Genomic DNA, 15267 nt, shown 5'->3' on the forward strand with positions numbered 1-15267 from the left:
AATAATATGTTGCCGGCAAATTCATCCTTTGGTGCTTCACTGGAAAATAATAATATTGCTGAAATATTTCGTATAGAGAAGAAATCGTAAATAATGTGATGTTTTTAAGTAGAATATGACTTATTTACTCCTGTAGCACACTGCCATTAGATTTCTTTAATAAAGGTGATTAAGCTAGAAGACTCTCGAGTTTGGCAATAACTATAAGATATTTTCTCTAGTGAATGACCAGTAGATTGTTGCTTAACGAGATATCACGCACCTACTCCATGCTTCAGGAAGCAAAACTTTTGCTACTGGCGCAAAATTTTGTCTTTCCATGCTGTTAACCTGGTATTTACTTTTCTCTTCATAAATCCTAGGTATTTGTTTGTCATCCTACCGTGTTTCTTATCTAGAAATTTAGATAATTATATTTTTCGAAGAAACATAGATAATATAGATCTTCCAAGTGGTACAAGTCTGGTAAAGTCGATATTAAGACAATAACATTATCTATGAAGATCCATGCACTAATGTATGAAGCTAAAGATAACCTTTCTAACTGAGAACACAATGAATAGGGACAGTTAAACTCGTCTTTTTCCCAGAAGAATCCTCTAAGCCACATAGGTATTCTTGTTTAGGTTCTAGAGGTACCCCCGTAGGCAAGAAATATAAGATGTGATGGAAAGAACTTCATGATCATCAATGTAGGAGCAGGTTTACTTAGCCGAATATGGAAAATATAGTCATTGTCGTTGTTCCTGTTGGAACAGGGAGTATAGGAGAAGGTTAAGAGGCGCGAAAGTAATGTTGCTGCAGATTCTGCAATCATAATGAAAATTGCCGGTAATAACGTGCATAGACTCCACTTTGTTCATATTTTACCTGTTGAAACGTAAATGATTCAGTTGAGCTGAAGTCTACCACAAAATTAGCTACTTCAGACTACAAAGGGGTTTATAAGCAGTGTACCAAACTATTAGCACTTCCTGGATATTAAGGTCCTTGCTGTTCAATAACTCATTCACTCCACATATCTAACAGTTCCTAAGATTTCTTAAATTTACTCTTTCTTCACACCCCTGCAGTAGTTATCCACATTTCTCCCATTTTCAGTTCTTCTTACACCTTATTCTGTGCAGGCAGTTCAGCACAACAGCAGCAACCCCCCCTTTTTTTCTCTCTCTCAATGTCTATGCACTTTTCACTTCCATAAAGGAAAGTTGACCCAGCAAACCCTTCATACATTCCCTCCTTGACGTTCATAGACAGTTCAAGTTTCCTCCCAGTCTTTTATACATGTGTGATTTATTTCCTCACTACCATTATCCATTGTATTCATATTATCCATTGTATTCATATAAAGGTTGGATGAGAGAAGAAGAGGTGAGCCACAGAACAAGTGAAGCAAAGAAGATAGCAGGATGTTTTGGAAATACTAGGAAGGGGAATTAGTGTCCCAGGAAGCCTTGGTTGGAATGTAAGAGGGATTGCTTCACCACTTGACAAAAGTAAAGTGTGGTTGTTGAATGTGAATGTAAGAAAAAAATGTTGAATATACTGATAATGTGTGCACTGCATTATGTGGCATAGGATGAATTAAAGAGGTGATTAGTGTGGAGATAAACTGAAGAAGCAGTGGAAAGGTTTGTGCAGGTGAAAGGATGGATTAGAGTGCTTGGGGATGGTTCGGTCGTATGGGAAGAATGGAGGACGATAGGCTGGTGAACAGTGCAAGCATTAGGAGGTAGGTGGGTAGTGAGACTTAGAGAGTGCTGAATAATTCGAGTCGAATAGTTCGAATTTCTTACTGGATAAGAATAACCTAGTAACCAGAAATCACAAGAGGGCTTGTAAGATAGAGGTGAATGGTACAAAATGTGTAGGGTTTTTTGCCATACTGCTAATAAGCCTTTTGTGTAAATGTATGAAGCAGCTAATGTTATGGCAGACATCTGTAAGTTTTGTGATGTGGCAGTATCCAATGTCTTGTTTTCTCTAGTCACCCTCTGTTAGGGGAGATATCTTAATTAGCCAAATGGTATGAACGTCGACTGGAAGTCGTTGGTGGGTATTGTCGGGTGTTCTAGTCATTTAGGTACCAAACCATTTATCACTTATAAATCCCCTTCGGTGATATTCCCGAAGTAGCGCACATTGGATATTAAACGGTATTTGTAGCTAGCTAATGTCTGTATATAAAATGTCACGGTTATGTGATAAAATTTATATATATATATATATATATATATATATATATATATATATATATATAAATATATATATACATATATATATATATATATATATATATATATATACATACATATATATATATATATATATATATATATATATGTATATATATATGTATACATATATATATATATATATATATATATATATATATATACATATATTTATATATATATATACACATATATTTATATATATACGTATATATATGTATATATATATATATATATATATATATATATATATATATATATATATATATATATATATATATATATGGCGTGTACAATGGAACATGGGCGTGTCCTTCCCTTTTGCACATTTAACTAAATACTGGAGAAGCAGGAAAAAAAGCCATGTATTTATTTGATTTTTTTATTAAGTAATATAGGATACATTTACACCTTATAGGTTTAATCGACTCAATAATGCATTGCAGCCACTAGCAACGTTGATTGCACTTTCCTAGAATGTATTGTTACCCAGTGTTGACCAGTCTTTTGCATAAAATGTTAGCCATTATAAGCAAAATTGGCTTGTGTCGGAACCTTTGCAAAGTTCACGAAAGAACATTTTTCCCTTTTAAATGGGAGAGTTTGTCACGGTATTTCTCAGTAATTTATCCTGCGTTGGCTGTAGCATGATGGCTATTAAGAAGAATTCTTTGTCGTCTGTCGAGAACCATTTTGGTTTTTGCGTTTCTTTTTACCCTGCTCTTTTTTTACTTTGATTTCTTTCGTCAAAATTTAGTTTTCAGATACTGGACGTTCAAAATGTTTCAAAAGATGATTACCGATACTTTGGAGTAGTGACAGATTTGAACTTTTCTCATGTTTTTATCTTAAATTTTCATACTATATAAGCAAAAATTCTTGTATAATGTGACCTATGGGCAAAAAATAACTTGACGAAAATGCAGACGGATTTCATAACGATAAAGAAGAGAAATAATCTTAATTTTCTGCGATGACTCACCAAGTTCGAACAACAACCCAAGCGTGGCCAGGGTGCAGGAGCAATATAAACGTATAATCAAGGTCACCGAAAATAGATTTGTCTTTCGGTGGTCTCGGTATAATGCTGTATGAGCCGCGACCCATGAAACTTTCAGCCACCGCCCGATGGTTGCTTGCCCTATAGCGTTGCCAGACGCTCGATCATGGCTAAATTTAACCTTAAATAAAATAAAAACTACTGAGGCTATAGGGCTGCAGTTTGGTATGTTTGATGATTGGAGTGTGGATGATCAACATACAATTTGCAGCCCGCTATCCTCAGTAGTTTTTAAGATCTGAGGGCGGACAGAAAAAGTGCGGACAGACAGACAAAGCCATCTCAATAGTTTTCTTTTACAGAAAACTAAAAATGAACATAATAGTGGCAAATATTACTTGCAAAGTTACCTTGGAATCAGAGGAGAACAGAGACTCCTGTTTTTAGATTTCAGTAGAAAAGAAAGGTCGATCATTATTACCTATTTACCTACTGTGGTGTTGGCAGTTTCACAATATAATCTGTTGAAATGTAAAGTTTAATGTTTATGATATATTCTGGAAGGAAAAGGAGCATTAACTGAGCAGGTCTGAAGACCAGTGCCGAAAATAATGTTGAATAAAACAAGCCAGAAAAATAACTACGCTGAAATAGAAATGAATTTTGCCAGGAATTAAAAATAGTCAGGAGGTGACTTTCCTTTCTAAAGACAAAAAAAAGTAAATAAATAAATAAACAAATAAATAAAAACACATCCGCGAGAAAAAAACAAACCTTTGACAACATCATTTTCTGTAAAGCGGGCGAGGAATATAGCAAACACTTCCGTCCGTCAGATTTTTGTTTATTAATTCGTCTAATAATGGGTGGAAATTTTTAGATATTTAGATGATTGCTTGTTATTGTGACAGTCTTAGATGACTCAAATTTTATCATTAGTTTTTGGGAAGTCTGGGATTTTGTAAATCAAATATTTATTCCACAAAAAAGTTTTTAATATTTTCCTCTGGTGTAAACAATTAGGAAGTGTTATCAGAGGTACATTACATACGGAGTGTGCTCTGAATATACTGCTGGATGAGTTATAATATGGTCTAGTTTTGACAATTGTCTTTAGGCGGAAACTATTGAAAATTATCTTATGCACAAACTTTGGTGATTTCAGTGATATTTGCGCACGGCTTTGACCCTTCAATGTCGAAGGTAAAATTCACTGATTTTTGGCGGTTAGGATACTCTATTGTCCGTTACGTTACTATTATACTTTTCCTACTGATAAATCATAATGGCAATTTATAAAAACTACGGTTACTTTTAAAGGTCAGGAAGTTTGTTTGATGTATGAAAATATCGAATGGCGAACGAAGTGTGGGGGAGACACAGACCGTCTGCGGGGTTTTTTCCTTGCCTTTTTCTCTGTCCTCCATTTCTGTTTTGTTGAACCTTGTACTGTACCTTAGGCTGCAAATGTTTTTAAGGATGTCATTCATAATGATGCATGTTTGGAAAGATTACAGAAGTGTTATTTTTTACGCGGACCATTTGAGACTAATTGTTAGCTATTCTTGTAACTTCACTGATACTAACATTTGTTAAACAGTGAGAAAGTATTTAAGGTAATAAAAGTATTAAGGAACTGATGCCTTATTTCAAGGAGCTCCATGAAAAGTTGGAACTCGGTCATAAACTACTTAATAGACTATTCATGCTCTTGAATAATTGTATGTGCTTTTCAAAGGAAGACTTGATTTCTTTCATATAGTTAGCGACTGAATTTTGAACTGACTCAGTGCTGCAATATGTGACAATATCTAGAAAGTAGAGATATGCAGAAACGAGAAAACAAGTAAAAACTGCTGCGAAGTTTCTTTGGCTCAGTTGAGTTTTCTGTACAGCGTATAAAGCTGTATGAAACCTTCAGCCACGGCCCATGAAACTCTTAGTTGCGGCTCACGAAACTTTCAGCCACGGCCCGGTGGTGGCCTGTGTTGTTGGTACCTATAGCGGTTGCCAGACGTACGATTATGGCCGACTTTAACCTCAAATAAAATAAAAACTACTAAGGCTAGAGGGCTGCAATTTGGCATGTTTGATGATTGGAGGGTGAATGATCAACGTACCAATTTGCAGCCCTCTAGTCTCAGTAATTTTTAAGACCTAAGGGAGGACAGAAAAAGTGCGGATGGACAGACGAAGCCATCTCAGTGGTTTTCTTTTACAGAAAGCTAAAAGCAAGAGCTTTTTAAGCATCTCAGCTAATTATTGAAATTATTATTACTCAGAATTAAGTTCTCACATAATACTAATATCACCAAAGCGGACGACACAGCAAAGGGCCAGATTTATGGGTTCCTTTAGTACTTCCGGACATATGTAGGTCAGAGTATCATTTGAACTTTGTTTTCCTGCGGAAAGTTTTTATGCTAGTACCGTAATTTACATCATCTTATGTACTAATGGCGCTCATGCCTTTTTTTTTATTTACTTATAGGGATTGTACATAGATGATTCGTTTCTTTATCAATAGAAAAATTTTGTATTGTGTTTGGCAGCACAGAATAAGGTAACAATAAAATAAAAGATGCATATTTACAGGAATTGTCCTTGTCTCACTCAACCCATTTACAGAGGCGCAATGCTCATTATAATAGGGAAAGATTCGAGAGCTTTGGGTGCTCAAAAAGAGTGAAAAATAGTCGCCAACATCGCTGTTACACCAACGAGCTCGTCTCATGAATAGGGAAAACGGAGCAAGGAAAACAGGTTCTCCAAATATAAATCAAACCCGACCTGAAACCACGAAAAATCAGGGGAGAAGAATCAGGGAAGGGGGTGGGAGGTATGAGGGACTAGGCACTCTGAACCACAACCCTCGGGTTCGAGGGACCCTGGCCCCCACATGGAACATCGAGATCTCAGAGTTCCCGAGCACCCCACCCCCATCCGACCCCATTTGGAATCCACCCGTTGGAAACCGTCGTGAATCCAATATTGTGCCCGGAGATCCAACGCCATTCAGAACCACCTCCTGCCGCTGTCATGCGGCAGATGATTAATGAATCCAATTTACTTGAGGGGAGTCCGGTATATATATATATATATATATATATATATATATATATATATATATATATATATATATATATATATATATGTGTGTGTGTGTGTGTGTGTGTGTGTGTTGTGCGTGTTTGCATGCCTCTCATATGCAGCGTATAGTATAATATTTTGAGTCTTTTGTAGCTCATATCTCATTAATCAAGGAGCAGTCACACCTTCGGTTGTTGTTGTGATATTGATAATGATGAATGTGTCACGGGAGTCTGTATTTATGTGTGTGATAAGCGACGGTGTCGAGTTATCATCTAGTAAGAGGCACTTTGGGTCTAAATGATGATGAGGTGAAAGATTACGTTGGCCGGCGAAGAATAAGTGGGAGAGAGTGAGAGTGATAATATAGATATTGATGAAAGAATAATGGCCAATGGTATTGGAAAAGTGCTAGAAGATGAAGTGAAGTCATAATTTACTGGAGAAAAATGCAGGAATTTTTCTTTTTTTATAATAATTGTGCCTTGCTCATCACCTCATTCAGCGGTATTACCTTCACTTCTTTTATTCAGTATTGGATTATAAATACCCAATATCACGCATTCTCACAAAAGCATGTCTCAAAATGCGATGGCGTTTTATCCCATCTGTTTTAGAAGGTACAAAAGAAAAATGATTGATGTTTGTATTTTGCTTCAGTCACAATGAGTTACAGTGAATACCTCCTGTGGTAATATTGTACAGCCCCCTCTCTTTATGTTCTCTATGATAAAGTGTTTTGAAGATTCAATTTTGCTTGATGTTGAAGGATTCTGACCCATTATAGGGCACGTACAATCCCTTTTGTTTATATTTGTTGAAACAGGTATGGTATTAGCATTAAGATAATAGTGATCTATTGTTTTGTGGCTCCAGGTATTTCATTATTCATGTTTTATACAGGGTTAAAAGTCCGATTTTCCTTCATCTACAGCTAAGCAATGTCCGGGATGCCCCGCAGACGCATATTCCGTCCGCGGGATCCATGTGATAGGGACGATAGGGATATCACATGTAGATTAGCTATTGTGTGTGGCGTGCATTTGTGTGTGTGTGTGTGTGTGTGAGAGAGAGAGAGAGAGAGAGAGAGAGAGAGAGAGAGAGGAGAAGCATAGTAGGTGACTGAAACAGAAATTTCTGTAGCCTACAACAGAGAGAGAGAGAGAGAGAGAGAGAGAGAGAGAGAGAGAGAGAGAGAGAGAGAGAGAGAGAGGGAGAGGAGAAGCATAGTAGGTGACTGAAACAGAAATTTCTGTAGCCTACAACTGTATAAGTTCAAATCGTTTTGGATGGATCATGGATTTGAGTATATTGCTCTTGCCATACAACATATTTCTAATAGACGTAAAATTACAGTATTAAAATGAACGCCAATGTAGATAAAGACAACTTTTGCATGTCAACTCATTCGGATGCTTACATGTACCACCTTCTGGAAATATCCATGGAATCCATAGAAAGTCCTTCGAATCTGTACATAGATATGAAGTGAGAATGATATTGATATTTGATGAACAGTGTGTGCAATGCATGAGATTGTGTTTTTGAAACTACATGCAGAGGAAATGTTTTTTTGTATACAGTTGTATTAGATTATAAGCTCATGCGTTACTTAATTATTCCCGAAACTATCGAACCAAATTTTTTTGTGATCTGTATGATTTTATATGTCTTTTAGCAATTAAAATGAGAGTAAGTCTTTATTTATAGTTTACCATTAAACTTACAGATTGACAGGTATGGGAGAGATAGTATGTGTGCTGTTAGTTTCGTTTGATGTGCTGTCTGTTTAAGGTATGCCAGACAGGTTTATGATATATAATTATTTTAAAATTAACTTACAACCAAATCAATCCAAATCAGATTTGTGACTTTAGTTAGCGGAGGTGTTAAATCTGATTGTATCTGCCGAGTACTGCATTACTGTAAAATATGATTTTGTACTTTTATTTACATTTTGTATACAGCCAATCAGTATTCAATACATTGATTTTCCAGTGAACCATGCAATTTATAATTTTACGGTTAAGTCAATGGTCAGTCAGGAATCGTATGTTAAACCTTTTATAAGTATATAATCAGATGGAACACCTCGGCTACCGCGGCTCCCTAAAGTCACAGTAGACTGCTCCTCATCAAATCTGGTTTGGATCAACTTGAATGTAAGTTAGTTTTAAATAATAATGTGTTATAAACCTGTTTCGCATACTTCAAACAAACAGCACATCAAATGAAGCTAAGAGCACACATATACTATCTCTCATACCTGTCAACCTATAAGGTTATCGGTAAACTATAAATATTAAAGACTACTCTTATTTCAATGGCAGACATGTACTGTACATCAAATCCTACAGATTATATATATATATATATATATATATATATATATATATATATATATATATATATATATATATATATATATATATGTGTGAATGTTTCCATATTTGTTTGGATTCTATAGAAACCCAGACCACTTGACAGACCCAGACAAAATTTTGCATGCGGCCTCTATGTCACCCCAGAAAGGTTTATAACTCAAAATCAAACCCATACCCCGTGACAGACATACAAACACAGACAAAACCAATGAAATTTTCCTTTTTATGTCACCTTTTCCTTCAGCTTTCTGGGTTAATTCTCATTATTCACCTGACACTCCACCTTTTTTTCTAGGTGCTGTCAGACATTTGATTTCATTAAACTCCTCCCACTGCAAACCCTATAATCAGTTTAGTGCATCCAAAAAATTCAACAGATGTGTTTGACTGGATTAGACTTACTTTCATTCAGTCATGAAGCAATGTAATTCAAAGTATAACTTCTACCACCACACCAGTCAGACCTTAAGTTCTCGCCATGAAAAAAATGTAGTAACAGACCAAATGCTTGTGACAGGCTTACCCCCCTCATTAAAAAACTACTCTCGTGGAAATTACCAAATCTTTTTCAGTGTTCATCTAAAGCCAAACGTATCTTAATCATACCCTGGCAATAAAACACAAATTTCTAAGTATTTTGTGGTATTACCTTCATCATATCTAAGGACTTAATCCACGAAAAACTAATTCATCACCATCCGCACATGCGTATTAGTACACCAAATGATTATGTGAAAGATCTATCCCCTCATTAAAAATTAATCGCGACGAAATTACCATATTTTTTCGGTGTTCATCTTAAGCCAAACGCATCTTAATTAAACACGGCCAATAAAAATTCCTAAGTACCTTGAGGTATTACCATCATCATATCTCGAACGAATCTCCTTCGATTTGTTGTGCGGTGAATTTCACATAATTGATAAAAAGTCCACCTACTGTTGAAAGGGAGACAGACCTTTTAAGCCAAACGTATCTTAATTATACCTTGCCAATAAAATACAAATTCATAAGTACCTTGAGGGGTTACCATCGTCATATCTTAGTACTTAATCCACTAAAAAATCACCATTTATCGACAATTTCTATATTAGACTGTTCAGACTTCGGCCTATACTTTCCTCTCAGAAACACCAAAGGAAACTGAAACGCGTTCGTTAACATGCACAATTTCCCCCATCCCCTCCTCTTCCCTCTTCCCTTCTTTTCCCCCTCCCCCGTCCCTCCCCTACCCCTATCCATTCCTCCTCCCTTCTTCTCCCCCTTCCCTCCCCTCCCATTCACCCTCCCATCCCCCTCCCCTCCCCTCCACCTTCCCCTTCCGCTCTCCCTACATTTAACGGACCTACCTGCAGGTTGTTATTCAGATATTTTCCAGGCAGCGCCGGGTTGTTCAGCAACTATATATATATATATATATATATATATATATATATATATATATATATATATATATATATATATATATATACACACACATATATATATATATATATATATATATATATATATATATATATATATATATATATATATATATATATATATATATGACAGCTATGAACGATCATGAAATTCCAAGAGGTGAATAACAATTTTATTTGAAAAGATAGAAATGCTGCTGACAAAATTCTAGTCTCATGAGGGAGGGCTGTGACCTTATCTTTGATTCAACAATTAGATGATAACTGTTTTTATTCTTTTCATAACGATACCAAAAGTTTTCTTTTATAATAATAATAATAATAATAATAATAATACTTTTATGTATGTGCGACTATTGTGTTCAATGCACACTGAAATATCGTTACCATACACTTCCACAAATTTAGTGTATTAGAATGCAAAACCAACACTTGAAGGAAATCGTTGTCACCTGCCTACTAGGCAAACCCATCAATAATTCTAGATCGAACGACCCTCAAATCTTGCGGGTTTTCACCACCACCAATTGTAATAATAATAACTTGAAAAATTTGTTCATCCCTGTGTACTTTATCTTTTCGTTCTTTTTATACTGCTTCCCTGCTATTGAATGGCAGTTATGCACAGTCTCAAAATATTCTTGGTCTATGTTATAGAGTATTATTTTGTTCTACGCAGTTTTCGGTATCGTAAAAGCGTTTTCATTATTAATTAAAAATAAACTGCTTATATCTACGAAAGATAAGTACGTTTATACCAGTTAATTGTACTGAGATTTATAAATGTTATACAATAAGAAAGAGAGGGAGAGCGCGCTCTCAGTGCAGTCTACAATGATTACTTCTAATGGAACGGAGAGAAAAAAAATAAAAAGAGATATTAAAATCGGATTACAAATGAACTCTCCTAATCCTCCTTGGTACAAAACTAAGAATATTATGTCTATTTTATAAAGATCATAGATACCGTGTTTGCTCAAATGGCTTTTCTTTCTTTGTAAAGAACTGAGAAGGAAATAAGTAAACGGAACTCTGTTTTCTTCGTTGTCCGTCATTCTTTTAATGCAATAGAATCATTAGACACTTTTTTCAAGTACAAAAGTTTTTTAGAGCTTTGTATTTCCAGATGACACGAGTTCACGAGTTGTGATCTTGTCATCACTGCAGGGTTACTCGAGAAAAGTAGTTCCTCATTGGACGGGTTGGTATCGTTCTCGGCTAGCACCCTGCTGGGCCCTTGTTCGATTCTCCGACCAGCCAATGAAGAATTAGAGAAATTTATTTCTGGTGATGGAAATACATTTCTCGTTATAATGTGGTTCGGATTCCACAATAAACTGTAGGTAACCAATTGGTTCTTAGCCACCTAAAATAAATCTAATCCTTCGGGCCAGCCCTAGGAGAGCTGTTAATCAGCTCAGTGGTCTGGTTAAACTAAGGTATACTTTTTTTTCGAGAAAAGTAACTCTCTCTCTCTCTCTCTCTCTCTCTCTCTCTCTCTCTCTCTCTCTCTCTATATATATATATATATATATATATATATATATATATATATATATATATATATATATATATATATATATATATATATATATATATATATATATATATATATATATATATATATATATATGTGTGTGTGTGTGTGTGTGTATACATACATATGTATACATATATATATATATATAATCATGAAGCTACAAATGTCGCTTAATATCAAAGACTTGGCAGTATCCGTCCATTTATCACTTATAAATTCCCCTTCGGCAATAATTTCCCATTGGGGATATTTCCGAGGCAGCGTAGATTTGATATTGAACGACATTTGTAGCTTCATGATTGTATATCAATCACGGTGTGATAAAAAAAGTCATATATATATATGTGTGTGTGTAAACACTGAGCCTTTTCTCCTAATAGGAGGTGACTCCATAAATAAAGAAAAGAGGACAGTGGTTGCTCCTGCATTCCTACTTTAACTGCTTAATCGTGGCTGGGAATCAAGAGTGGGATCCTGTTTAAGAAAGCTTATCATCAGCACTGTAATATTTACTTATATTTGGAATGGCTATCTATCTAGTACTTTTAAGTATGCCTCACCTCCTGTCTCTTAACACTTCCGAATCAGATAGTTTTCTCTAACCTATCGTTCTGCATTTTTCCAACTTAACCTTACCAATGTTTGCCACCTCGCAAAAGATTATTGTACTAGAAGTCTGGATGAAAATGTATTTTTCGTACCACTGAGTATTTCAAAATATATTGATGCGTTTCCTCGATTGCAATAATGTCATTTTTTTATAGCAATAACCAGCCCAGTGACTTTAGGCGGATTCACTTTGTGTAACAGCCATTTCATGAACATTAATGTTTTGAGGTTACTATCACTTTACTTATTGTATAGTTTTGATAGAGAGATGCGGCAGTTCAGACATCACATTGAGAACCTTAAAAGAGGGTACAATTATCTAGAGCATAGTGACAGACTTTAGTCAAATCATATCTGCATGTTTTATGAGGCTAAAATTAAGGAAAATCTAGGTTGCTTGATCATTCACATTCTTCAGTCACAAATATATTTGATCATTACCATTCTGCAATAGATAACATTCTTTCGTCACTAATTAATTAGTTCCTCAATGGTAATACACAACATTTCAAATATCTCCATCCTCATTACCGGAATTGAAAATCAATGCAATTTGAAGCATTTTCTAGAATATGGCTTTGAAGACCCATTCATTTTTGTTAACATTATATCATTCAAATGGCTCTGCATTTGAACGAGTTCCAGTATCCTTCTTAATCAGACTCATTTGTGATATCTTTTCTCTACATCCGCTGCAGAATAAGGTAAAACAATTAGAGACAGCATAGATTCACTGACGTGAGGAAACGATGAGGATTTTCCATCATAATGTAGCGTCTTAAATTTTTACTAGATTTACAGGACCAGGAGTTATTTTGACATTTTTAAAGTAAAAATATGAAATTTTCCATTTTTCATTTGCAGTATCCTGTAATGACTCAGGAATAAGGTTACGTGGAATATACATAATAATTCTGTAAAATCTGTGTTTACCTCCCGAGTTCCAATATCAAGATCAAGTGTAACAACACGAGGCAATATTCTGCTGAGTCAAATGAATCTCCCTTTAATTCGAGCAGTTAATTCAGTGTAAGAATCGAACTTGGAGACCAGAACTAGAAAAGCTTATAATTTCCGCTCCCATTGTATCATTTGTTGCATATTAATAACAGATATTCGTTGAATATCTGTTACTAATTCAAATTTATCAGGATCCTGAGCGCTTACTGAAAATATGTGTTGAAGTTTAAGCACACCTCTTCCAGTGATTTGAAAATAATCGATCTTTATTTTATAAAATAAGCGATTTTCTCGTATGTGTAGTATATCTGAACACTTTGAAACTCCCTTTTCATTTTAATTGCAAAAAACGGGATAGAATATGATTTAGGAATTCATATTATACCTTATAAGTGGATCAGTTAGTGTTGCATGAATTATCTAAGAAGAATCTAAAAAGTCTCCCAAAGCGCTTTGAAAATACAGAACAGTAGCACTGTATTGCTAAAAGGTTTTACCATCGCCATATAGTGACCAAGTTAAACCACGTTGTAAGATTTTATGTGGCTCTGTTAGCGAATTCTGTAGACTCCTTATTATCATCAAATATTTTGAGCTATGGCAATTTCAAAACGCTTTGGTCCTTGCATTCACCTGCATCAACCTTTTCACAACATTTCCCAGATTCTTTACAGTTAATTATCTCTACACAAGGCAAGAAGGTCATCTTAAACAGCTGCAGCCTTTTTTCTTTCATTCGCTCTCAATATTCACACTTCTCCATAAAGAGGAGTTGACTTCTAAATGGACTCCAAGTCTTCCCCAATCGTTTCCATACGCCGTGCTGTCTTTCTTGCTACCAATGTTCGGTGACTTGATTATACTGAATCAATTCTAAAATTCTATGGTCGACATTAGAAGAGTCAGATTTATGATTCCAAATAAAATAACTGCTGATTGATTGATTATATATATATATATATATATATATATATATATATATATATATATATATATATATATATATATATATATATATATAAATATATATACTCAAAGTAAAATTTACCAAAATCTGACCATTACATGCCATTTAGGGGGTACTTTGGTTTCAAGAAACGCACCACATGATCAATAGAAAATAAAAGATTCAACATCTGGTTTTCTCCATAAGAAAATATGGCTGATCTAATAAGCTGGGAATATGAAGTATGAAAATTATGAACCTAATATTATACATCAATAACTGTGTTATCAGGAAACATATCTTTAATATTTATCTTTACTTTTGGGAGATATGGCACTCAAGATACACCAGTATTTGTTTGTAGTATTAATCCTGACAAAATTTATGACTAACCAGCTACACTTACTTAAACTGGCGAAACATTTCCTTGCAGTAAGTGATTAGAGTGAAATCTTTTTTATATATTTAAGTTTCCTATAAATTACCCGCGTATCATCAAATTTATTTTAGATAATTTAGCGTTAGCTTTCCAGAAAAGAAACGATAAAGAAATTACAGATTGGAGCATTGTTAATGAAGATGTTTATGTTAGAAAATTCACCGTAATGGTTCAAATTAATACTCCTTTTCAATATCAGTAACGAGTCACAAGTTTGTTCCTTGGCTTGCCTGTTAAGGATTTTGATATGTGCTGCTGACTTTAAATAATGCTACAAGACCATTCACAAAACATTCGCTCTTCCTCGCATTGTTTAGGCAAGCTGTTACTTTTCGCAACTGAATTATCTTGAGTCAAAAAGGTAACTATACTGGTTTTCGTGTTTTGTCGTTTCATGTACTGAATTTCGAGAGCGGGAAAAAAATTACAAGGCGTAAAAGTCTTGGCTTGAATTATATAAACAAGCTTGAACACACACACACACACACACATTATTATATATATATATACAGTATATATATATATATATATATATATATATATATATATATATATAAATATAAATATATATATATATATATATATATATATATATATATATATATATATATATATGTGTGTATTTATTGTTATATTCTGTG

This window comes from Macrobrachium rosenbergii, chromosome 8 (genome assembly GCF_040412425.1).
Source record: "Macrobrachium rosenbergii isolate ZJJX-2024 chromosome 8, ASM4041242v1, whole genome shotgun sequence".
In the NCBI taxonomy this organism is placed as follows: Eukaryota; Metazoa; Arthropoda; class Malacostraca; order Decapoda; family Palaemonidae; genus Macrobrachium; species Macrobrachium rosenbergii.